This window comes from Arachis hypogaea, chromosome 9, assembly GCF_003086295.3.
Source record: "Arachis hypogaea cultivar Tifrunner chromosome 9, arahy.Tifrunner.gnm2.J5K5, whole genome shotgun sequence".
In the NCBI taxonomy this organism is placed as follows: domain Eukaryota; kingdom Viridiplantae; phylum Streptophyta; class Magnoliopsida; order Fabales; family Fabaceae; genus Arachis; species Arachis hypogaea.
Genome location: NC_092044.1, coordinates 98,813,050 through 98,831,018, shown reverse-complemented (window position 1 = coordinate 98,831,018; position 17,969 = coordinate 98,813,050). Strand labels below are relative to the sequence as shown.

Here is a 17,969-nt window from a genome sequence, read left to right as displayed (position 1 = left end):
GTTCTGAGCCAGTATGGCATTTAGAGCATCAATTTCAAGAACTCCCTTTTTTTGAGGCGTCCCATTACTCACAGGATTCATCTCAGAGGTGTACATGAATTGGTTATTTGCAACCATCTCAATGAGTTCTTGAGCTTCTGCAGGCGTTTTCTTTAGCTGAATGGATCCACCTACAGAATGGTCCAGTGACATCTTAGAGAACTCAGACAGACCATCATAGAATATATCCAAAATGGTCCATTCTGAAAGCATGTCAGAAGGACACTTTTTGGTCAGCTGCTTGTATCTCTCCAAAGCTTCATAGAGGGATTCACCATCTTTTTGTCTGAAGGTCTAAACATCCACTCTAAGCTTGCTCAACTTTTGAGGAGGAAAGAACTTGGCCAAGAAGGCCGTGACCAGCTTATCCCAAGAGTCCAGGCTGTCTTTAGGTTGTGAGACCAACCATGTTCTAGCCCTGTCTCTTACAGCAAAAGGGAAAAGCATATGCTTGTAGACTTCATAATTTACTCCATTAGTCTTAATAATATCACAGATCTGCAAGAACTCAGTTAAAAACTGATAGGGATCCTCTGATGGAAGTCCTTGAAACTTGCAGTTCTGTTGCATTAGAGAAACTAATTGAGGCTTTAGCTCAAAATTATTTGCTCCAATGGCAGGGATTGAGATGCTTCTTCCATGGAAGTTGGATTTAGGTGTAGTAAAGTCACCAAGCATCTTCCTTGCATTGTTGTTTGGTTCGGCCATAGTTGTTTCTTGGGCTGCCTCCTTTTCGAAAATTTCAGTGAGGTCCTCTTCAGAGTTTTGTGCTTTTGCTGCTCACAGCTTTCTCTTCAGAATCCTTTCAGGTTCAGGATCAGCTTCAATAATTATGCCCTTATCCTTGTTCCTGCTCATATGAAAGAGAAGAAAACAAAGAAAATATGGAATCCTCTATGTCACAGTATAGAGAGTCCTTTGGGTGTCAGAGGAAAATAAGAATAGAAGGATGAAGGAGAAGAAGAATTCGAACACTCAAGGAGAGTTAGAGTTCGAATGGACAATGGAAGAGGAATTTTAGTGTTTTAAATAGAAAGAGATAAGAGGAGATGAATTTCAAAAATAAAATTAAAATTCAAAACAATTAGTTAATTAAAAAGACTTTTTTAAAAAAGAATTAATGGTTTTCGAAAATTGGAAGTGAGAAGGTAGTTAAGGGGTTTTGAAAAAGACAAGAAATATATTTGAAAAAGATAAGAAGTTATAAAAGGATTTTTGAAATTAAACTTTTAAAAAGATGTGATTTGAAAAAGATATGAATGCAAAAGATATGATTGAAAAGAAAAAAAGGATTTGATTTCTTAAAAATATTAACTTCATGAAACTTAAAAGATATGATTCTAAATTTCAAATATTGAATCTTTCTTAACAAGAAAGTAACAAGCTTGAAATTTTTGAATCAAGAATTTTTTGAAAGTTTTGAAAAAGATTTGATTTTTGAAAAAGATATTATTTTAAAAAAATATGATTTTTTAAAAAAAATAAGCTTGAAAAAGATAAGATTTGAAAAGGATATGATTTTGGAAAAAGATATGATTGAAAAAGATAAGATTTGAAAAAGATATGATTTTGAAAATAGAATTCCCTCAAAGTGTCATCCTGGCGTTAAACGCCCAGGAGCTGCACATTTTGTGCGTTTAACGCCCACTTGCTGCATGGTTTGGGCATTTAAACGCCCAGCCAGGTATCCTGGCTGGCGTTTAAATGCTAGCTTTTCTTCCTTATTGGGAGTTTAAACGCCCAACCAAGTACCCTGGTTGGCGTTTAAACGCCAGTTTTCCTTCCTCACTGGGCGTTTAAACGCCCAACCAGGTACCTTGGCTGGCGTTTAAACGCCAGTTTTCCTTCTTCACTGGGTGTTTTGAACGCCCAGCTTTTTCTCTGTAAATCCTCTGCTTTCTGTTCTTGGAACTTCATTTTGCTATACCCTTTATTCAAGGAGATATATTTTCAATTTTTGAAAAATAACAAAATGAGTCAAAACATAGAAATCTTGGATCAAAGCAAAAGACATATGCAAGAACATTATGAATGTCAAGATGAACATCAAGAACAATCTTAAAGATCAAGATGAACATCAAGAGCTTAGTTTTCTATAAAAGAAAACATATAAGACACCAAACTTAGAATTTTCTCATGTTTGGGCCATATGCTTTGCAAGAATGCACATGTAAAACATCATGCAGTGCAAAACAAGGAATCATGAAGATTAAACAAGGCAATTCATCAAGAATAGCTTGAAGATCATCAAGAACATTATGCATGTTCTTCAAAAATTGCAAGACAATTAAATTCATGCAAGTAACACCAAACTTAAAATTTGGCATCAGATTCAACAAGAATCATGAAATATTTTTTTGATTTTTAAAATTTTATGAATTTTTTATTTTTTGAAAATTATTTTGAACAGGAAATAAAGATATTCAAAATTTTTAATAAGGATCCTGGAATTATGCAATGTTAGTCTAAAGCTTCGGTCCAGGAATTAGACATGGCTCACTAGCCAGCCAAGCTTTCAGTGAAAGCTTCGGTCCAAAACACTAGACATGGCCAATGGCCAGCCAAGCTTTAGGATACAAATCAGACATACAATAGTTAAATTGATGGGAACCAACTAACATGCTTTTGTGCTAATAAGTGGAAGTCCCGGTCCAAAAGAATTAGACATGGCTTTTACAGCCAGCCAGACTTCAACATGTCAACATGAAACTCTAGAATCCATTCTTAAAAATTCGAAAGAACATAATAAAAATTTTTTTTTTTGAAAATTTTTCGAAAATAAAAGCTTTTTAAAAAAATAAAATAAAATTACCTAATCTGAGCAACAAGATGAACCGTTAGTTGTCCAAACTCGAACAATCCTCGACAATGGCGCGAAAAACATGGTGGGCAAAATCGTGATCATCAACAATGGCGCCAAAGACTTGGCACTCTCAGACGTGAATCACACTTTGTCACAACTCCGCACAACTAACCAGCAAGTGCATTGGGTCGTCCAAGTAATACCTTACGTGAGTAAGGGTCGATCCCACGGAGATTGTTGGTATGAAGCAAGCTATGGTTATCTTGTAAATCTCAGTCAGGAAAATTCAAAGGGGTTATGGATTTCGAAAATAATAAGATAAATAAAACACAAAGTAAAGATAGAGAAACTTATGTAATTCATTGGTGAGAATTTCAGATAAGTGTATGGAGATGCTGTGTTCCTTTTGAATCTCTGCTTTCCTATTGTCTTCATCCAATCATTCCTACTCCTTTCCATGGCAAGCTGTGATGTTGGGTTTCACCGGTGTCAATGGCTACCTCCCGTCCTCTCAGTGAAAATGGTCCATGTGTGCTGTCACCACACGGCTAATCATCTGTCGGTTCTCAATTATGTTGGAATAGGATCCAGTGATCCTTTTGCGTTTGTCACTATGCCCAACACTCAAGAGTTTGAAGCTCGTCACAGTCATTCAATCCCTGAATCCTACTCGGAATACCACAGACAAGGTTTAGACTTTTCGGATTCTCAAGAATGCTGCCAATGGATTCTAGCGTATACCACGAAGACTCTGATCTCAAGGAGTTGAAGGCTCTATTTTCAAGAGAGGCAATCAACACGCATGAGCTAGGAATCCAAGAGATAAACGCTCCATCTTAGGTAGAACGGAAGTGGTTGTCAGGCACACGTTCATAGGTGAGAATGATGATGAGTGTCACGGATCATCACATTCATCAAGTTAAAGTGCAAGTGAATATCTTAGAACAAGAATAAGCTTGAATTGAATAGAAAATAGTAGTAATTGCATTAAAACTCAGGGTACAGCAGAGCTCTACACCCTTAATCTATGGTGTGTAGAAACTCCACTGTTGAAAATACATAAGTGATGAAGGTCCAGGCATGGCTGAATGGCCAGCCACCAAAACGTGATCAAGAGATCAAAAGGTGATCAAAAGGTGAAAATACAATAGTAAAAGGTCCTATTTATATTGAACTAGCTACTAGGGTTTACAGAGATAAGTAAATGATGCAGAAATCCACCTCCGAGACCCACTTGGTGTATGCTTGGGCTGAGCATTGAGCCTTGCATGTGTAGAGGCTTCTCTTGGAGTTAAACACCAGTTTTTATGCCAGTTTGGGCGTTTCAACTCCAACTTTTATGCCAGTTCTGGCATTTTGACTTCAGAATAAGGCAGAGAAGTGGCATTTTGATGCCATTTTACATCGTTAAAACCCGCACAAAGTATAGACTATTATATATTTCTGGAAATCCCTAGATATCTACTTTAAAACGCAATTAAGAGCACGGCATTTGAAGTTCTATAGCTCCAAAAAATCCACTTCGAGTACAGAGAGGGCAGAATCCAACAGCATCAGCAGTCCTTTTTCAGCCTCTGAATCAGATTTATGCTCAGGTCCCTCAATTTTAGCCAGAAAATACCTGAAATCACAGAAAAACACACAAACTCATTGTAAAGTCTAGAAATATGAATTTTGCATGAAAACTAATAAAAAACACCCCCAAAAAGTCGCTAGATCCTACTAAAAACTACCTAAAAACAATGCCAAAAAGCGTATAAATTATCCGCTCATCAAGCGTCAGTGACGTGTACGCGTGGCATGAAAATCGGCACAATGTGGTCATCGGACAGGGAGTTGGGCTGGATGTGTGCTGCAACCGTGCGACTGGCACGGACAGTTGTCACGCGTACGCGTGCCTGACGCTCACGCGTCATTATTCATTTTCAGGAATCCACGCGTACGCATGGAGGACACTTACGTGTCGCATGACTCTTTCTTTTTTCACGCGTACGCATGATGTATGCGCGCGCGTCGTGTCCGCTTCCTGTTTCCATTCCTTTTCTCTCTTCTCTCCCTTCTTATTCTTTCTTCTTCCTTTCTTACTTTCTTCTCCTTTGACTTCTTATCCTTATTTTCTTTCATTTTCTTTTCCTCATTACATTTACATACTTTCATTCATTGCATTTTAACTTTGTGCATGTTTATATTTTCTTTTTTAAGTTTATTATTTTTTCATTGGTGTTAAATGTTCTTATTCAACTGTTGCATCTTCCTGACATTATTTTGGTGCTTAGTGACTTGTTTTACACTGTTGGCTGATATTATTTAGATGTCAATGCTAATCTTTTATGACATTTGTATTCCTTGTGCATTGATATATTCCTATAATGTCTCTCATGACCCACTCTCTCTCCCCCATTGTTGCAATTTTTGCACTATTAATATGCCCTTTACTTCTATTGCTTTCTCACTTGCATGTTGTAGCTACCATGTAGTTGAAAACCTCATTATTATTTGGCATTAACCCACCCATATTTTATTCATTTTCATATCTTTATTTGTGGATTATTCTTCTTCCTTTTTCTCTTCTTTCAGGATGGTCACAAAAAAGGGGTACGAAACACTTCTAAATGGGGAGTCAAACAAGTCCCGTCGCACAATCTTTGGTAAAAAGCATCAGTTGTAGCAACCCGTCCACTTGCACATCTCAGCATGCACCGAGGACGGTGCAATCTTTAAGTGTGGGGAGGTCGATACCGACTTCCGTGGGTCAGTTACTTTCTTTCCAACACCAATTTTTATTCTTCTTTATAGTTAGTTGTTGCATTGCATAATAGATTGCATAGTTAGTTAGTTGCTTGCATTTATGTACTACTTGGTTGAAGTGATATCTTCTTTTTCAAGAAACTTTTTAGAGTATTTCACTAATTTGAATTAAAACTTTTGTTAAACTTGTTTGAGAAAATTTATTTTGGAACATAGTTTAGAGCTCGAACACACAAAACCAGTGAGATTTTGAGCCTATTTGATTGGTTGCATTTTATCAACCAATGTTTTATTTTGGTGTGTGTTGTTCTCTCTAAAATTATGATCTTTGTCTTGCTTGATTCTATATTTTGATTGTTTGATGTATGCATGCACTTATATGATTGAGGCCTTTGTTCACTATAGCTCACATACCCATATGGCCTTAACCTTTTCATTATCCTTTGCAAACCAAAGTTGAGCCTATTTTACCCTCTTTGTTCTTTACTTTAGCTCATCACTAACTTTAAGCAGAAAACAATAATGTCCTTTGAATCCTTGGTTAGCTTAGACTAGTGAGAGTGTTCATGATTTAAGTGTGGGGAAATTGGTTTGGAAACATTTGGTTTGAGAATTAGGTATTGTATATTTTTGGTGAATTTGTGAAAAAGATAGTTGGGCACATGTTCATGCATTCAATATCTTAATCATATGCATTGAAAAAAACAAAACAAAAAAATAAAACAAAAGAAAAAAATAGAGAAAAAAAAGAGATTAAGCAATAAAAAAGGGACAAAATGCCCCAAAGTAAATTGTGATAGCGATGCATATGTACTGTACTTAAATTCGGATGCATGAATATGTGGCAAAACATAGTTAATGGGTAGTTGGACTTTATATTCTGATTATATGGATTGTCTTAAGTTAGGTGGAAAGTTTAGGTTAATCAAGGATTCAGATTTTAGTCCACTTAACCAAATATAATCCTACCTTAGCCCTAACCCCATTACAACCCTTAAAAGACCTCTTGATATGTGTACTCTTGCATTTAATTCTTTGTTGATTGGTAGAAGAAGAGCAAGCTTTAGAAAGCAAGAATAGTAGAGAACCGAGAGAATCGACCCTTAAATACTTGAGTGATTAGAGTGTATACACTTCCAGTGAGGGTTCGATGCTCGATTCTTTGTTCCCGGCTGTCACGAGCTTTCTTCTTGCAAGTCTACTTATACTCTATTTTATGATTTGAATTAATAAATCCAGTTCATATTTGTTCTTGAAAGATTTATTTACTTTTAACCAAGTAGGTAAAAGCATTTTCCATTTAGCTGCATTCATACAAATAGGTTACATTTCATACATCCTACCATTTTGCCTTCACTCTTTATAGCTTCTCTTGAGCTTAGCATGAGGACATGCTAATGTTTAAGTATGGGAAGATTGATAAACCGCTATTTTATGGTTTATCTTGTGCTTAATTCAGTAGATTTTACCCATTATTCTCACACTTATTCATAGAAATCACATGTTTTACATTCTCCTTCCTGATTTTGTGCTATGATTGAAAACATGCTTCTTTGGCCTTAAATTTGCCAGTTTTAATCCTCTCTTATTATCATTCGATACCGTGATATGTTTGTTAAGTGTTTTCAGGGTTTATAGGGTAGGAATGGCTTAGAGAATGGAAAGGAAGCATGCAAAAGTGGAAGGAATACAAGAAATTGAAGAAATTGCTAAGTTGTCAATCCTAACCTCTTCGTACTCAATCGATCATAACTTGTTCTACAGAAGTCCAAATGAGACGATTTCAGTTGCATTGGAAAGATAACATCTGGGGCTTCAAAATGATATAAAATTTGCCATAGTTACTATGCAGTTAGGCAACGCGCACGCGTGGAGTACGTGTACGCGTGACTTGAAGAATGTGCATTGATGCATACGCGTGGGTGACGCGTAAGCGTGACGGAGCCACATGCTGTATGTATCAAAAATCGCTAGGGGTGATTTCTGAGCTATTTTTGGCCCAGTTTCAAGCCCGAAAACACTTATTAGAGGCTGCAGAGTAGAGCAAAATGGGAAGGAGGATTGAATCATTATTCACATTTTAGGTTTTTAGATGTAGTTTTCTAGAGAGAGGAGGAGGTTTTAGGTTTTAAGGTTTAGTCTTTCTCAATTTCAGATTTCTACTATGCTTTAACTTAGTTGTTCTTCTACTTTTAATTATTCTAGTACTTTAGTTCATCTATTCCTCTTATTGATTTCTCTATTTTTCCAATTTAGTTTATGAATTCTCATGTTAGATTTGATTTTCTATTTAATGCAATTTGAGGTATTTCATATTTATGATTCCTTTCTTCAATTTATGTTATTAATTCTTTCAATTGGTTGTTTGGATTTTATTATCTCTTATTGCTTTTCTATGCTTTTGTGTTGTGCCTTCCAAGTGTTTGATAAAATGCTTGGGAGGGTTTTAAGTTATATTTTTCTCCTCTTGGCCTTGGTTGAGTAATTGGTGACACTTGAGTTATCAAACTCATTTGTTGATTGATAATTAAAAGTTGCTAATTGATTTGGATTCCACTAAAGCTAGTCTTTCCTTAGGAGTTGACTAGGACTTGAGGAATCAAATTGATTCATCCACTTGACTTTCCTCCATGGTTAGAGGTTAACTAAGTGGGAGCAATGGATAATTCTCATCACAATTGATAAGGATAACTGGGATAGGACTTCTAGTTCTCATACCTTGCCAAGATCCTTTCTTAGTTGTTGGTTTATTTTCTTTGCCATTTCCATTTCTTGTTCCATATTTCAAAAACCCCAAAAAAATACTTTCCCATAACCAATAGTAACACACTTCCCTGCAATTCCTTTGAGAGACGACCTGAGGTTTGAATACTTCTGTTATTTTTATTGGGGTTTGTTACTTTTGACAAACAATTTTTTTTGTATGAAAAGATTATTGTTGGTTTAGAAACTATACTTGCAACGAGGTTTCATTTGTGAAATTCTATACCATCAAAAATTCAATCATCAATAAGTCTTCGTTCAAGTATTTTAAGGAAATGTTTCTGAAGGTTCCAAGTGTAGAGGACGAGTTTCCATTCTACTTGGATGAGAATTTAGGGGAGAAATTCCCGTTGTGGTGGTGTTTGGAGCCTCAGAATATACTCAGATTTGAAGAAATAAATCCAAGGAATCAATGTATTATTGAGTACTTGGTAGAGGTGGTAGACCGAAAAGAACTAATATCAGTGTTTGATCTATTGCAATAGGATGAAAATAGGCAAGCGGTGATAGATTATTTAGGTGAGCTTTTGAAATGCATAGGTATTCTTTTGTGTGACGTATATGTTAGTAATTTGATTGTTTTGTTGCAGGGGGAAAGTATCCTGGGGTGTCAGCTGCTACCCTGAGATCTCGGGTTAAAAGTAAAAATCTGGAGAAGGATGGGGTCTACTTCAAAAGTGGAGAAGGTTGTTGGTGTTGGCGAGGTTAATCAACCAAAACCAGCAAGAAAGAAAGATATTATGAAGAAGAGAAAAGTAGAAGTTGTCGAGCTGTCTGAGGGTTCTGAGGGTGATAAAGGTGGAGTTCCTATGGAAGAAATTGAAGGGTTTTGTTCCGAGGGTTATCTGAAACTGTAGGTCAATCTCGGACGAGATCTTTTGTGCTTGGTCGGTGCTGTCATGTTCGACTTGCTGCTGGCAACGGAAGCGTCGTGTCCGACTTGTTTGACTTGATTGTGGTGCTGATCCTTCGTCACCGAAGGGTGGTGGTACCTGCAAGAGACTCCGATGCTTAAGTTAGCATGGGTTTTAAGCAGGTATTTAGTAAAATCAGAGTATGAGTTATACCTGGGTGCTCTAGTGTATTTATAATGGTGTGGAGTGACCTTTCTGGAGATAAGATAGTTATCTTATCTTATCTTTGAGTGAAGTCATCTTATCTTTAGGGGGAACCGCCTTATCTTTCTTTAGGCTTTGCCACCTTTAGATTTGGGCCGTGTTCCTTTGTCTGGGCCTTCTTAGGCCTTTGTAGCGGTTTGGTCAACCTCTCTTATAAAGAGGTCGGGTCATCCTGATCTGAACAGATACGTCGACTTGTCTTCAGTCAACCCGAGTCATACATCTCGACCCAGGGCATGAACAGTGCCCCTGCTTGAGCATGGTCTTCCTCTTGAGGTCGTGTTCTCTCAGACTTTCGACCTCTTCTGGAGAAGCCGAGCTCGAGCATTTTGGGTTTTTTTTTTGCGAAACTTCAATTTAGTAGCTTTAAATGCAGAACGTTTCCTCTTTATAGCGCGCGTTTTGCACCTTCTTAGGAATGTGCAAGGGTTTTAAATGCCCATTAACTTCCCCTGTCACCGTCTTCTTTTCTTCCCACATCTTACTTCATTTCAAATTTTTCCAAATAGTCTTTCTTCTCCGTTCTCTCCTCTTTTTTGCTTCACTGCAACTTCTCCTTCTTGCGTTCTTTCTCTTGCTTTTGAAGAGGCGATCGTCGGCATTTTTGCTGCTTCCAATCTTTGATTAGTTTATCGTCCCTACCCTACTGCAGGTTGGTCTTCTTCCTTTCTCTTTTATCTTCTTCTTCTTTCTACGTCGTTCCTTTTCATGCCTGACTTTATAGAAAGTTTTTATCTTTGTTTAAAAAAAGTTTGAATCTTTCTGCACTTGCTGTGTCTGACTGTTTCTACCATGTGCGCCGTTCTTAGGGCTTCTTCAATTTGTATGACTTTTCGTGTTTCCTGCTAGTTAGGGCTTTGAATGTTGGTACTATCTTTGATTTTATCTTCTTGATTTGGAACTTTTGAATTGATGAACCGTTTGATTATGAGAAAGATTGTGCCTTTGATTATTTTCCCTTTGCATGCTTGATGTTTGATAGTTCGCTTTGTTGATAGGCTGTAAAAAGATGATGACTTTGATGGTATTTTGTGTTTTTTTCTTTGTGGAATGTCGCTGTCAAAGGAGGGTTGTTTTCTTGTTTGAGAGATGTCGGGATGTAGGCCATAGATTTTTCCTGAAACCTTGCTCTGTTACTGCCTCCAAAAGGATGCCCCTGGACCTTGGTTTGAGTTCTGGGGTTTCCTTTTTGCTACGTTTTCTGATGTCTAACATCTGCATGCTTTTGGCTCGAGTTGTATCCGTGTGTGCCCGACTGCTCTCTTAATTTGGCCGAGCTATTGATTAGTAACCCTTTTTTTTCTTTTTTCTTACTTGTAGGACTAGTTGACTCATGTCTTCTCATAAAAATATTGTTGAAACATCTTCCAAAGTCCTTGAGGGCATGTCGGACTGGCTAGACTCCCTCGTCTTCATGTGTGTTTCTGTGGTTAACTCTGAATACTGTGTGCAGCTTAGGAAACATCACCGGATTTGTAGTAGTAGAGACCAAGAGAAAAACTATGAATTGGTAGCACCTGACCCTGATGAGAGGGTTTGTTTTCCTTCTCTGATCAAGGGGGAACGTCCCTTCTTTTTTGCTTATGACTACTTTTTTAGCCAAATGAACATTACCCTTCCTTTTACCTCTTTCGAGACCGATTTACTGTGGTCATGTAATGTAGCTCCATCCCAGCTTCATCCGAACTCCTGGGGCTTTATTAAGATCTTTCAGTTGTTATGCCAGGAATTCGATGTCAAGCCTTTTCAGACTCTCTTTCTTTACCTTTTTATTTTGACCAAACCTGGGATTTCTACCAAAAAGAAAGCTTCCTGGGTTTCTTTCCAGTCTACCCAAGGAAAGAAAGTATTTTTAATGTATGATAAGTCTTTTAGAGCCTTCAAGAATTACTTCTTCAAGGTCCGAGCAGTTGAAGGAGCTCGGCCTTTTTTCTTGGAAAAGAATGATGAGCCTGTCTTTCCTTTGAGTTGGCAAAAGAATGTTATAGTATCTAGCTATTCGTGGGAAATGCTGGATGAGGTCGAGCAGGCTAGTGCACGGAATTGTTGTTCTTCCCTCATGGGCAATGGTGCCAAAGACTTGGTCGCACTAAATTGTTATTCACAATTCCGATACAACTAACCAGTAAGTGCACTGGGTCGTCCAAGTAATACCTTACGTGAGTAAGGGTCGATCCCACGGAGATTTTCGGCTTGAAGCAAGCTATGGTCATCTTGTAAATCTCAGTCAGGTGGATTCAAATGGTTATGGAGTTTTGATAATTAAAAGACAAATAAAACATAAAATAAGATAGAGATACTTATGTAATTCATTGGTGGAAATTTCAGATAAGCGTATGGAGATGCTTTGTTCCTTCTGAATTTCTGCTTTCCTACTGCCTTCATCCAATCATTCATACTCCTTTCCATGGCAAGCTGTATGTTGGGGGATCACCGTTGTCAATGGCTACCATCCGTCCTCTCAGTGAAAATGGTCCGGCTACGGGTTACGTAGGGCTAATCATCTGTCGGTTCTCACTTGTGTTGGAATAGGATCCATTGATCCTTTTGCACACTGTCACTGCGTCCAACACTCGTGAGTTTGAAGCTTATCACAGTCATCCCATCCCAGATCCTACTCGGAATACCACAGACAAGGTTTAGACTTTTCGGATCTCAAGAATGCTGCCAATTGATTCTAGCTTATACCATGAAGACTCTGATCTCACGGAATGGAATGCTCTATTGTCAGGAGAGGCAATCATGCGTCGTGAATCAGGAGGCCAAGACATATGCATTCAAGCTCGTTTTCAGGTAGAACGGAAGTGGTGGTCAGGCACGCGTTCATAAGTGAGAATGGTGATGAGTGTCACTTAATCATCACATTCATCATGTTGAAGTGCGAATGGATATCTTAGAACAAGAATAAGCTTGAATTGAATAGAAAACAGTAGTAATTGCCTTAATTCCTGAGGAATAGCAGAGCTCCACACCTTAATCTATGAGGTGTAGAAACTCCACCGTTGAAAATACATAAGTGATGAAGGTCCAGACATGGCTGAATGGCTATGCCTCCCAAATAACATGAAATAATCAAAAATGGGTTCAAAAACCTGATCCCAATATCAAAGTTGATCAAAAGATGAAAATACAATAGTAAAAGGTCCTATTTATAATGAACTAGTAACCTAGGGTTTGCAGAAATAAGTAAATGATGCAGAAATCCACTTCAGGGGCCCACTTGGTGTGTGCTTGGGCTAGGAATAGAAGCTTTTACGTGCATACGCTTTTCTTAGAGTTAAACGCCAGCTCTGGTGTTAGTTTGGGCGTTTAACTCCAGTTTTTATGCCAGTTCTGGCGTTTAACGCCAGAAAAGGGTCTCTGACTGGCATTTAGACGCCAGTTTGGGCCATCAAATCTCAAGCAAAGTATGAACTATTATATAGTTGTAAAAAGCCCAAGATGTCTACTTTCTAACGCAATTAAGAGCGCACCAATTGGGTTTCTGTAGATCCGAAAAATCCATTTCGAGTGCAGGGAGGTCAGAATCCAACAGCATCTGCAGTTCTTTTTCAGCCTCTAAATCAGATTTTTGCTCAGGTCCCTCAATTTCAGCTAGAAAATACCTGAAATCACAGAAAAATACACAAACTCATAGTAAAGTCCAGAAATATGAATTTTGCAAAAAAACTAAAAAATATATAATAAAAACTAATTAAAACATAATAAAAACTACCTAAAAATAATGCCAAAAAGCGTATAAATTATCCGCTCATCACAACACCAAACTTAAATTGTTGCTTGTCCCCAAGCAACTGAAATTAAATAGGATAAAAAGAAGAGAATATACAATAAATTCCAAAATATCAATGAAGCTTAGTTCTAATTAGATGAGCGGGACTAGTAGCTTTTTGCTTCTGAATAGTTTTGGCATCTCACTTTATCCTTTGAAGCTCAGAATGATTGGCATCCATATTAACTCAGAATTCAGATAGTGTTATTGATTCTCCTAGTTTAGTATGTTGATTCTTGAACACAGTTATTTTTGAGTCTTGGTCGTGGCCCTAAGCACTTTGTTTTCCAGTATTACCATCGGATACATAAATGCCACAGACACATAACTGGGTGAACCTTTTCAGATTGTGACTCAGCTTTGCTAAAGTCCCCAGTTAGAGGTGTCCAGAGTTCTTAAGCACACTCTTTTGCTTTGGATCACGACTTTAACCACTCAGTCTCAAGCTTTTCACTTGGACCTGCATGCCACAAGCACATGGTTAGGGACAGCTTGATTCAGTCGCTTAGGCCAGGATTTTATTCCTTTAGGCCCTCCTATCCATTAATGCTCAAAGCCTTTGATCCCTTTTTTTTTACCCTTTCCTTTTGGTTTAAAGGGCTATTGCCTTTTTCTGCTTGCCTTTTCTTTTTCTTTATTTTTTGCCACTTTTTTTCGCAAGCTTTCTGTTTTTCTCCACTGCTTTTCTTGCTTTAAGAATCAATTTTATGATTTTCAGATAATCAATAACATTTCTCTTTTTTCATCATTCTTTCAAGAGCCAACAATTTTAACATTCATAAACTTCACTATCAAAAATATGCACCGTTCAAGCATTCATTCAGAAAACAGAATGTATTGTCACCACATTAAAATAATTAAACTAATTTCAAGGATGAATTCGAAATTCATGTACTTCTTGTTCTTTTTCATTTAGAACATTTTTCATTTAAGAAAGGTGAAGGATTCATAGGACATTCATAGCTTTAAGACATAGACACTAGACACTAATGATCATGTAATGAAGACACAAACATAGATAAAACATCAAGCATAGAAATTGAAAAACAGAAAAATAAGAACAAGGAAATTAAAGAACGGATCCACCTTAGTGATGGTGGCTAGTTCTCCTTCTTGAAGATCCTATGGAGTGCTTGAGCTCCTCATTGTCTTTTCCTTGCCTTTGTTGCTCTTCCCTCATGGCTCTTTGATCCTCTCTAATTTCATGGAGGATAATGGAGTGCTCTTGGTTTTCCATCCTTAGTTGCTCCATGTTAGAACTCAAATCTCCTAAGGAGGTATTGAGTTGCTCCCAATAGTTATATGAAAGAAAATGCATCCCTTGAGGCATCTCAGGGATTTCTTGATGAGGGACTTCCTCATGCTCTTGTTGAGGTCCATGAGTGGGCTCTCTTGTTTGCTCCATCCTCTATCTAGTGATGGGCTTTTGAAATGAATCTCTCCATCTCCCATGACTCAGAGGCAGAAGCTACTATCTTCTCTTTCCTCTTTCTAGAGGTTTCTCCGACCTTAGGTGCCATAAATGGTTATGGAAAAACAAAAAGCAACGCTTTTTACCACACCAAACTTAGAAGGTTTGCTCGTCCTCAAGCAAAAGAAGAAAGAAAGACGGAGAAGAAGAAGAAATGGAGGAGATGGAGGGGGTGAATGGTTCGGCCAAAGGGGAGAAGAAGTGGTTGTGATGTGTGAATTTGAAGGATGGATTAGGGGTTTATATAGGAGTGAAAGAGAAGGTAGGGTTCGTGTATTAGGGGTTGGGTTTTGGGAGGGAAAGGTTTTGAATTTTGAATGGTGAGGTAGGTGGGTATTTTTGGGGAAGAGTGGGTGGATGTGATTGGTGAGGGGTATTTGGGGAAGAGAGATGGAGGTGATTGGTGAAGAAAAGAAAGAGTGAGTTGAGGTAGGTGGGGATCCTGTGGGGTCCACAGATCCTGAGGTGTCAAGGATATCTCATCTCTGCACTATTCTGGCGTGTAAACGCCCCTTTGAGTGCCAATCCTGGCATTAAATGCTAGGTTGCTGCCCATTTCTAGCATTTAACGCCAGCTTTTCTTCCCTTTCTGGCATTTAACGCCAGCTTGTTGCCCTTTTCTAGCGTTAAACGCCAGTCTGGTGCCCTTTTCTGGCGTTAAACACCCAGAATGGTGCCAGACTGGGCGTTTAACGCCCATTCTGCTACCTTACTGGCGTTTAAACGCCAGTAAGATTATCCTCCAAGGTGTGCTATTTTTAATGCTGTTTTTGATTTTGCTTTAATTCTGTAGTTGTTTTTGTGACTTCACATGATCATCAACCTAAAGAAAACATAAAATAACATAGATAAATAAAATTGGGTTTCCTCCCAATAAGCGCTTCTTTAATGTCAATAGCTTGACAGTGAGCTCTCATGGAGCTTCACAGATATTCAGAGCATGGTTAGGGCCTCCTAACACCAAACTTAGAGTTTGAATGTGGGGGCTTTGTTTGACTCTGTATTAAGAGAAACTTTTCATGCTTCCTCTCCATGGTTACAGAGGGAGATCCTTGAGCCTTAAACACAAGGTAGTCCTCATTCAATTGAAGGACTAACTCTCCTCTGTCAACATCAATCACAGCTTTTGCTTTGGCTAGGAAGGGTCTTCCAAGGATGATGGATTCATCCTCATCCTTCCCAGTGTCTAGGATTATGAAGTCAGTAGGGATGTAAAGGCCTTTAACCTTCAGTAAGACATCCTCTACCAGTCCATAAGCCTGTTTCATGGATTTGTCTGCCATCTCTAGTGAGATTCTTGCAGCTTGTACCTCAAAGATTCCCAGTTTCTCCGTTACAGAGAGTGGCGTGAGATTTATGCTTGACCCCAGGTCACACAGAGCCTTCTCAAAGGTCACGGTGCCTATGGTACAAGGTATTAAGAATTTTTCGGGGTCCGATTTCTTCTGAGGTAATGTCTGCCTAATCAAGTCATTCAGTTCATTGGTGAGCAAGGGGGTTCATCTTCCCAAGTCTCATTAGCAAGTAACTTGGCATTCAGCTTCATGATTGCTCCAAGGTACTTAGAAACTTGCTCTTCAGTAATATCTTCATCCTCTTCAGAGGAAGAATACTCGTCAAAGCTCATAAATGGCAGAAGGAAGTTCAATGGAATCTCTATGGTCTCTTTATGAGCCTCAGATTCCTTTGGTTCCTCAAAGGTGAACTTCTTTTTGTCCAGAAGACGTCCAGCAGGGTCTTCCTCACTGGGATTCACGTCCTCCTCCTTCTCTGTGCATTCGGCCACTTTAGTTATATTGATGGCCTTGCACTCTCTCTTTGGATTCTCTTCTGTATTGCTTGGGAGAGTACTAGGAGGAGTTTCAGTGACTCTTTTACTCAGCTGACCCACTTGTGCCTCCAAATTTCTGATGGAGGACCGTGCCTCATTCATGAAAATGAGAGTGGTCTTAGATAGATCAGAGACTACGATTGCTAAGCTAGAGAAGCTCTGCTCAGAATTTTCTGTCTGTTGCTGAGAAGATGATGGAAAAGGCTTGCTATTGCTAAACCTATTTCTCCCACCATTATTATTGTTGAAACCTTGTTGAGGCTTTTGTTGATCCTTCCATGAGAGATTTGGATGATTTCTTCATAAAGGATTATAGGTGCTTCCATAGGGTTCTCCCATGTAATTCACCTCTTCCATTGGAGGGTTCTCAGGATCATACGCTTCTTCTTCAGAAGATGCTTCTTTATTACTGTCGGATGCAGCTTGCAATACAGTCAGACTCTGAGAAATCATATTGACTTGTTGAGTCAATATTTTGTTCTGAGCCAATATGGCATTCATAGTATCAATCTCAAGAACTCCCTTCTTCTGAGGCGTCCCATTATTCACTGGATTTCTCTCAGAAGTGTACATGAAATGGTTATTTGCAACCATCTCAATAAGTTCCTGAGCTTCTACAGGGGTTTTCTTCAAATAAAGAGATCCTTCAGTAGAGCTGTCCAAAGACATCTTAGACAGTTCAGACAGACCATCATAGAATATGCATAAGATGCTCCATTCTGAAAGCATGTCAAAAGGACACCTTCTGATCAATTGCTTGTATCTTTCCCAAGCTTCATAGAGGGATTCACCTTCCTTCTGTCTAAAGGTTTGGACTTCCACTCTAAGCTTGCTCATCTTTTGAGGTGGAAAGAATTTGGCCAGGAAAGCACTGACCAGCTTTTCCCAAAAGTTTAGGCTTTCCTTAGGTTTTGAGTCCAACCATGTCTTAGCTCTGTCTCTTACAACAAAGGGGAAAAGCATAAGCCTGTAGACCTCGGGATCAACTCCATTGGTCTTAACAGTGTCACAGATTTGCAAGAATTCAGCCAAGAACTGATGAGGATCTTCCAATGGATGTCCACGAAACTTGCAATTCTGTTGCATCAGAGAAACTAATTGAGGCTTAAGCTTAAAGTTGTTTGCTCCAATGGCAGGAATATAGATGCTTCTCCCATAGAAGTTGGGAGTTGGTGCAGTAAAGTCACCAAGCACCTTCCTTGCATTGTTGTTGTTGGGTTCGCCATGACTGTTTTGTCTACTTCCTTTTCAAAAATTTCTGTCAGGTCCTCTTCAGAGTATTGTGCTTTAGCTGCTCTTAGCTTCCTTTTCAAGGTCCTTTCAGGTTCAGGATCAGCTTCAACAAGAATGCCTTTGTCCTTGTTCCTGCTCATATGAAAGAGAAGAGAACAAAGAAAGTATGGAACCCTCTATGTCACAGTATA

At 38.5% G+C, this 17,969-nt stretch overlaps 2 non-coding genes across 2 annotated transcripts; both read left to right on the top strand.

The window, feature by feature from the left end:
* Positions 1–246: 246 nt before the first annotated feature.
* Positions 247–354, top strand: LOC112713852 (small nucleolar RNA R71). Its single transcript, XR_003158813.1, has one exon. It is a non-coding gene; the product is annotated as a small nucleolar RNA R71 (small nucleolar RNA).
* Positions 355–17,268: 16,914 nt separating this feature from the next.
* On the top strand, positions 17,269–17,376 carry LOC112713842 (small nucleolar RNA R71). The gene has a single exon (XR_003158803.1). It is a non-coding gene; the product is annotated as a small nucleolar RNA R71 (small nucleolar RNA).
* The last annotated feature ends 593 nt before the right edge of the window (positions 17,377–17,969 follow it).